Source organism: Myotis daubentonii, chromosome 3 (genome assembly GCF_963259705.1).
Source record: "Myotis daubentonii chromosome 3, mMyoDau2.1, whole genome shotgun sequence".
Taxonomy (NCBI): Eukaryota; Metazoa; Chordata; class Mammalia; order Chiroptera; family Vespertilionidae; genus Myotis; species Myotis daubentonii.
The window spans coordinates 124,758,577-124,767,191 of record NC_081842.1 but is presented as its reverse complement, the minus strand read 5'-3'; the positions used below and the strand labels follow the sequence as shown (position 1 = coordinate 124,767,191).

Below are 8,615 nucleotides of genomic sequence, written 5' to 3'. Positions count from 1 at the left end.
GTCTTAAGGGTCTGCGGGTTTGGGGCGGTCGGCCCAGGGTAGGTTTGGAGTGTGCTGGGGAAGGAAGAGGAAGATCCAATTGGAAAACAGCTCAGCACAGTACCTTTCTCATTGCAAACCAGGATTTCGCCAGCAGTGGACTGAATGGGCGGTTGTTTCATGAGTGCACTTGGGACCGACATGTTCATGGCAGCGGCAGTACACTGATTCCAATATTTCCAATGTCAAAGAACAGGAAAATCCTCTCCAACCAGAGGTCCTGGACATTGCACGTGACTGAAGGAAAGACCACTTAAGGAGGAGCTAGGAAAACCAGAAGTATGCGACCAGAGGATTGTGGGATTGTGGAGGATGCCTGGGCCACCTAAGACTAGAACATGAGCCTGTTACTGAGCATGTACATAGTCAACCCTATAGTCCTCAGTCTCGCAGTATTTGGACGTGACTTCTGGCGGGAAATTATTTGTTTGTTACCTTGGTTTGAAGTGGAGGACAAGAGCTGTGAGTATGACCAGCTCTAGGAGGAGTACACACACCCCCCCAGGAACTGCAGATGAAGCGCACCACAATTGAAGTCTTCAATGAAACCATCAAGATCTTTGAAGAGCAGGGCCAGACTCAAGAGAAGTGCAGCAAGGAGTATCTGGAGCACTTTCAGTGTGGGGGCAATGAACAAGAGATGCAGAGGATCCTGCTGAACTCAGAACGGCTCAAGTCTCGCATTGCTGAGATCCATGAGGGCTGCAGGAAGCTGGAACAGGAGCTGCGGTCACAGGCCTTGGAGATAAGCGCATGAATAGCCTGAAGCCAGACCTCATGCAGCTATGCAAGATCCGAGATCAGTACCTGGTATGGCTCACCCAGAAAGGCGCCTGGCAGAAGAAAATCAATGAGTGGTTGGGAATCAAAAATGAGACTGAAGACCAGTATGCACTGATGGAGGATGAGGATGACCTCCCCCACCTTGAGGAAGGAACCTGGTATGTGGGCAAGATCAACCGCACGCAGGCTGAGGAAATGCTGAACAGCAAGCAGGATGGTACCTCCCGCTGCTCTGTGGTGGTGGACAGCGATACCAAGCACTGTGTCATCTACGCTCGGCCACTGGCTTGGGTTTTGCGGAGCCTTACAGCCTGTATGGGTCTCTGAAGGAGCTGGTGCTGCATTACCAGCACACCTCCCTCGTGCAACACAACGACACACTTACCATCACACTGGAACACCCCATGCGAGCCCAGCCTCCCCTTTGTGAATCTTCCTCTGTCTCAATCTCTCTCTTGCTTTCTCTGAGTCTCTCTTCCTGTCACTCTTTCTATCCCCATCTCTGTCTTCTCTGTCTCTCTTATTCTCTGTATCTCTAAGTCTCTTTTAGAGGAGCATACCTCCTCCACCCCATGCCCCCTTTCCCCATGGGCACTGCCCTCACCTGGCTCTGGCTGCCCCCACCTGTTCCTACAGTTCCCCCAAGCTCCCCCTTTCTGTACCTTCCATGTTCACAAATTGGTGTACCTGCCCCTGGGGTGTTCAGCCTCAGCCTGGTGCCCTGATTTTTAAGCCATATACTTGGGGTGAGGGCAGGAAGAAGGTGGGAAGGAACTTCGCTGGGCCACTTCCAAGAACAGCTGTGACATTTGGGGCCGGACAGGTCCCACAGGTTCCACCCCACAGACCCAACTTCTCCTCCAAATCCTGAAGTGATACCTGCACTGGTTACCCCCACATGGAGCTGCTGCACAGAAGCCCTCCTCCCCAAAAAGCAAAATTATTAAAAATAACCTCAAGAGCTGGGCCTTACCTGACCCCAGGCTTCCCAGGAACCAAGACTGCTGCAGGCACTGCTGGGCCAGCCAAGATGCACTGCTGCCCACAGCACCTCCACTTGATGCAGTTTCAAGGCTTCTCCTTGATCATGTTGGGTTCTGATTTTGTTTCCTTGACTGAAAACCCATTTTCTCCTCTTTTGGGACAAGAATCCTGGTTTTCTATACTGCCATGGACTCCCCTTCTGCCTGCCTGGCTAGGCTGGCAGGTGGATTTTGTATGGTACGTTGAAACTGATGTGGATATAAAACATTGAACTAAAAAAAAATAAATAAAAAGGAAATGGGAAAGTGACGAATAAGAAATTTGGGGGACAGCAAAGGGCAGTTTGTCCAGACTATTGAGAGCTAAGAATTAGAGTTTAATTGGGATATAAATCCTGCTAATAGCATCTGATGCCTGAAATCTGAGCACTCTACTTTTAGATTTTCCAGTTCAAGTTTTTGGAAACCACCTATTAAAACATTCTTGGTTGGAAAGTGTTTGTAAAGAAGCCCACAAGTATTAAGTATTTGCTTTGTTTACCATTCTTAGCTCTCTGTAAGGAATACGGAATAATGTTAAATGCCTCATGTTCTTAAGAAGCTTGACTTTTAAAACAAAAAATACAGAAGAAATATAAATATTAATAATAGAAAGAGAAGAAGCTTGAGTTTTAGGGGCAATTGGGCAGGCAGACAAGCAGTTAGGAGCCAGCAGTCCCAGATTGTGAGAGGGATGTCTGACTGCCGGTTTAGGCCTGATCTGTGGGATCGGGCCTAACCCGGCAGTCGGACATCCCCCAAAAGGTCCTGGATTGCGAGAGGGTGCAGGCCGGGCAGATGGACCCCCCACCTCCGTGCACGAATTTCATGCAAGGGGCCTCTAGTCTATACTAATAAAAGGGTAATATGCTAATTAAGCTGGATAGACCAGACATCTTCTGGATGTTATTCCGGACATCCTTCCTGACAAAGTTGGGGCCCAGACAAATCTGCCTGGGGTCCTGGGTGCCTTCAGCCAGCCCGGACGAAGCCGCCCAGGGTCTCAGGTGGCTGCCTGGGTGAAGTCGCCTGGGGTTCTAGGTGCCTGCGGCCAGCCCAGGTGAAGCCGGCCGGGGTCCCAGGTGCCTGCAGCTGGCCAGAGGGAGGGAAGCCTGAGTCCTGGTTGCCTGTGGCTGGCCAGAGGAGGGAAGCCTGGGTCCTGGGTGTGGGGGCTGAGGTAGAGACAGTTAGGAGCAATCAGGCGAGCAGTTAGGAGCAATTAAGCAGGCAGGAAAGAGGGGCATCAGGCAGTCAAGCAGAGGTGGTTAGTGGTGATCAAGAAGGCAGGCAAAATGGTTAGGGGTGATCAGGCAGGCAGGCAGGCAAGCGGTTAGGAGCTAGCAGTCCTGGGTTGCAAGAAGGATGTCCAGGTGCTGGTTTGGGATCAGGCTTAAAGCGGCAGTTGGACATCCCACAAGGGCTCCCAGATTGTGAGAGGGTGCAGGCCGGGCTGAGGGACCCCTCCCCCCACGAATTTCATGCACCGGGCCTCTAGTGATATATATAATTACATATATATCTTTCATGAGGTTGAGATTTCTCAGTCCTTGTTATTGTGTGTGGTTCATGACATTTTATATATATACTAGAGGCCCGGTGCACAAAAATTTGTGCACCCGGGGTGGGGGGAGGTCCCTCAGCCCCGCCTGTGCCCTCTCACAGTCTGGGACCCCTCGGGAGATGACCATCTGCTGGCTGAGGCCTGCTCCCCAGGGGATTGGGCCTAAGCTGGCAATCAGACATCCCTCTGGCAAACCGGCAGCCATCGGGGGATGTCCACTTGCCAGCAGGGAGCAGACCTAAGCTGCAGTCGGACATCCTTAATGCTGCTGAGGAGGCAGGAGAGGCTCCCACCACCACCGCTGTACTGGCAGCCATCAGCCTGGCTTGTGGCTGAGCAGAGCTCCTCCATGTGGGAGCGCACTGACCACCAGAAGGCAGGTCCTGCATTGAGCATCTACCCCCTGGTGGTCAGTGTGCGTCATAGTGCCCAGTCATTCCCAGCCTTTCTGCTGTTAGGGGTCAGTTTGCATATTACCCTTTTACTATATAGGACAGAGGCCTGGTGCATGGGTGGAGCCGGCTGTTTTGCCCTGAATGGTGTCCCAGATCAGGGAGGGGGTCCCACTTGGGTGCCTGGCCAGTGTGAGTGAGGGGCTGATGGCTGTTTTCAGGCTGCCTGTACCCCCTCAGGGTGGGGGTCCCCACTGGGGTGCCTGGCCAGCCTGGATGAGGGGCTGAGGGCTGTTTTCAGGCTTCCTGTACCCCCTCAGGGTGGGGGTCCCCACTGGGGTGCCTGGCCAGCCTGGATGAGGGGCTGAGGGCTGTTTTCAGGCTTCCTGTACCCCCTCAGGGTGGGGGTCCCCACTGGGGTGACTGGCCAGCCTGGATGAGGGGCTGAGGGCTGTTTTCAGGTGAGCCAAGCCTGCAACTGAAGCTCCCAGTCTCTCTTTTCTTTCTTTCTTTCTTTTTTTTTATTCTGGGATTTATTTACCTTCTGTAATTGAAATTTTGTTGTGACTCCAGCTCCGAGGCTGGCTGGCTGAAAGCAGGTTTCTGGGTTTGTTTAGCTTCTATAATTGCAACATTGTTGCTTAGAGTGCAGCTCAGAGCTGGGCCGTGCAGGTGGGGAACATTGGCTTCCTCCATTGCCGGGGCAACCAAGCCTCATGTTTGCTTCAGTTGCCTGGCTGCCAGTCACCATCTTGGATGGCAGTTAATTTGCATATCACCCTGATTAGCCAATGGGGAGCTTAGTGGAGGTATGGTTAATTACCATGTTTGTCTATTATTAGATAGGGTGTTTTATCAATATCGTGGGTTGATTTTGGACAGTTAGCAGTAACTTGCTTCACTTGTTGGTAAATGCTGACTTGCCTATGATCTTGTGGACTCCTATCAATAGAAGTAATGTTTGTTCAGGAATGGGAACTGTTGGTGTTTGTTTGTTTGTTAGAGTCTTTGATAGGAACAAATCAGAGGATAAAATTACCTTGCTTTTGACAGCTATCTGGTCAAAGAGGTTTCAACATTGTCTGATTTGGTGTACTGGGGAGAAGAAATTTGGCTTCAAAGTCCAAGTTATGATCACTGGACTCTCAATTAGAATCAGAATGGATGGAAAAATTTGTGATTAAATGTTTAATAACAGTTGACCATAAGAGGTGCATATTTCTGGCACCTCATTTCTCACTTAACATCTATCCAAGTGATTTATTGATTACTTACTCCAAGCAAGGATCCTGGTTATATAGCACTAGAAGCAATATTTCCCCTGAAGGTGTTCACAGCCTGTGTGTATGTGTATGCTGGCTTGTGTGTGTCTAAATAGACATATCTGTCCAGAGTATATGTGTGTCTCAGTGTAATCATCTGAATGTGTGTGTGTGTGTGTGTGTGTGAGAGAGAGAGAGAGAGAGAACAAAGAACTTCTTCTTCAAGATGATATGCCAAAGAAAAGGTAGAGGTAAGCACAGAGCACTGAGGGGACACGCAGGAGGGTCTCCTGACCCAATTGTGGAAGTTAAAGGAAGGCTTCCCACTGGAGTGACATACCTAAGCTGAGACTTGAAGGATGAATAGGACTAGCCAGGCAAAATGTAGGAGTAATCAGAGGAAAAGGTATATTAAAGGTCCAACATGAGACTATTTTGGCATGAAGGTAACTTTGAGTGTGGGGCAGGAGGACCCATGAGAGTCAGGAAGGGGGAGGTAAGCAGAGAACAGAATATACCTTCTATGTCCACATATCAGATAGAAGCTCCACATCATATTTCCACCACTCACTCTCTGCTGCAATAATAATTCCTGAAATATTCTTCTGTGGTTTATTCACTGGTGAAACCTGAAAATCTTCAAACTATTTTTCTACCTGATTTCTTCCTGCTCTATGTAACCATTGTGTAACACACACACACACACACACACACACACACACACACACACACACACAAGAATGGTAGGTGTAGGAGAGAAAGGGGAAGCTTGGCCTCTCTCTTCACAGAAACCATAGCTCTTTATGAACAAGGAGCGCTTCTACCTCCCACTTAAAAAACATTCACACAGAGTGAGGCATCTCAACAAGTATCTTAACAATATCCACTCTCCTGTTAATGCAGGAATAGAAGACCCGTCTTATGCAGCCAATGGTCTAGATCAGTGGTCGGCAAACTCATTAGTCAACAGAGCCAAATATCCATAGTACAACGATTGAAATTTCTTTTGAGAGCCAAATTTTTTAAACTTAAACTATATAGGTAGGTAAATTGTTATTAACTTAATTAGGGTACTCCTAAGGCTTAGGAAGAGCCACACTCAAGGGGCCAAAGAGCCGCATGTGGCTCACGAGCCGCAGTTTGCCAACCACGGGTCTAGATTCTAGATTTAGGTGAGTTGACTTAAAAGATCTGATGGATCTGCCTGGGTGGATATCCAAATAAATAATTGCTTAAGAACGTGGAACACAGGGATGGGGAGATACACAACATGATGAAAGAAGCCCAAGATAGCATCAGAAAGGACCTAATAGAGGAAGAATTGGGGCAGAGGCTATCAGTGCCCCAGCTCTTTCTAAATTTAACATGACTAGCCAAATAAGAGAAGTCATTATTGAGAAAATGTGGAAGTGTAGCCAAAAGTTTGGGGGATTGAAAATTATAGTTGAAACATAAAATTTTACAATGCAAGGATTGTAGAATGATGAATGTCTTTTATATTTTAAGAATGAAGTTCAATGGACCATCTCTTAGCATTATCCTGAAAGCTTATACTTTTGATTAAAATCATAAAGTCTATCTTAGAGAGTCAGGAAACAGTGTGCATAAACTGAAACATTCTACCACCTGGATAACTAGTATTCTCATTTTCCTTCTATCTTTAATTTAATTAAATGGGTCTTGGTCAATCTAAATTTATTGTTTGTAAACTTTGTGTAGAAAATTTTAAAAAAAGAAATTTTAAAAGATTATTTAAAAGTTTACACATGGCATCATTTTTCAGGAAATACAAAATCAGACCCAAGCTTAGCCTTAACCATAGTGCTTGGGGAAATGACCAATGCATATGACTTGGTGTTGCCTACCTGGATGGGGCTGGAGGTTAACTGGGGACAGACTCTAACAACCCATGTGAATAGTCCTAGGATCCTTCATGTGCTGACTTAGAGAAGGGTGATGATTAAGGAGGGAGGAGGCCAGCTGGAGAAAGGCTAGATATGAATCCTGGCTGTGCTCTACTCCAGATGTCACTCTGTTCATTTCCACCTTGTTTGCTTCACTTATATCGACTTTCCTAAGCCAGAATCTCAAATACTCATGTAATTGCATGGGACTAGATGATGAGAGAGTGTTGAGGTTTGGAATTACTAATGCCAAGATCTGTCACACTAGAGAGCATTGTGTACCATGAACAAGAAACCCAAAGGAATAAAAGAGTAATAAAATAATAATTGTGGTTATGAGGTAGTTAGCAGATCCAAATTTCTATGATATGAAAACTAATAAAAATGTTTCTCAAGAAAAACTTACCCTAATAGGAAGAAATCATATGGTTTAAATCAGTTAAGTTTAGTACGATAAGCATTTATAGAGATCCTCTTATATTTGAGGAACTGTTACTAACAATGGGAATAAACAGATGAATTACACATAGTAATATTGGTGACAAGTCTGCCCCTCCCTATCTCCAACATAAACTGAATGACAACATTTCAAAGAATTAGAAAACATAATGATTCCCAGCTCGAGACCAGGCACTGTGCTAGATTCTAAGGCTATGACGTATATTAAGTCAAAGTTGTTATCTTTAAACTATACAGCTTATATTCATAGGCTATTCAGCTATTGTCCTTTTTCTGCTGCTTTATGAAGAACAGAAACTCTCAGGATTAAAAGAGTCATGATTCAGTACAGAAATAAACTCTAAAAGATGGTAAAACTTGGTCTAGTTATTTGGGAACATGATCAAGAGAAAATATGGGGTTTCCAGAAAGGGATAGCCAAGACAGAGGAAAGTCTCCCAGTCACTTCCTTAGCATTGAACTCTATGTTATGACATCTGTATTCTGACTTGGCACACTGTTATCTTCTGTGGCAATTTTATTCCCATGTATTTAAAATAGGGCCAAGGTTTACCATATAAAAATACAGAAAAATGCAGTTTATTTTTAGATATGATTGAATTTCAAATAAGTTATTCATTCTTTATCTGAAATTCAAATGTAACTGAGTGTTCTGAATTTTACCTGGTAAGCTAATTAGAAGTTAGCTCTATATTTATGGAGATTATATACCAGTTCTGCTGGGAAGCACCCATTTTTAAGCTTGGAGAAACTCTGTTTATTTCTCTAAAAATATGTTTTTATTGATTTTAGAGAGAGGAAGGAGAGGGAGAGAGAGAGAAAAGCATCAATGATGAGAGAGAATCATTGATCAGCTGCCTCCTGCACATCCCTTTCTGGGGATTGAGCCTCCCACCTGGGCATGGAAATCAAATGGTCACTCCCTGGTTAATAGATCAACGCTCAATCACTGAGCCACATAGGCTGGGCTCCGTTTAAAGTTGTCTCTGGTTACCTGAGTTAACTCAGCCCTACTATTCAAAACTTGTTTTGTTTTTTTTTTATCAATCTTTGAATTAAGCCAAAAATCTTTGTCTATTTCTTTAATGAATTTTCTGAGCTCTTTTGAGTTTTTACCTAGGTAACTCTCTTATTGCTTTTCAATTTTCATTTGGCCTCTATCAGATTAATAATTCCATTCTTAGTCTTATATT

General features: G+C 45.5%; 1 pseudogene; it reads left to right on the top strand.

Moving 5' to 3' along the window:
• Positions 1-377: 377 nt before the first annotated feature.
• On the top strand, positions 378-7,743 carry LOC132229701 (phosphatidylinositol 3-kinase regulatory subunit beta-like; annotated as a pseudogene).
• The last annotated feature ends 872 nt before the right edge of the window (positions 7,744-8,615 follow it).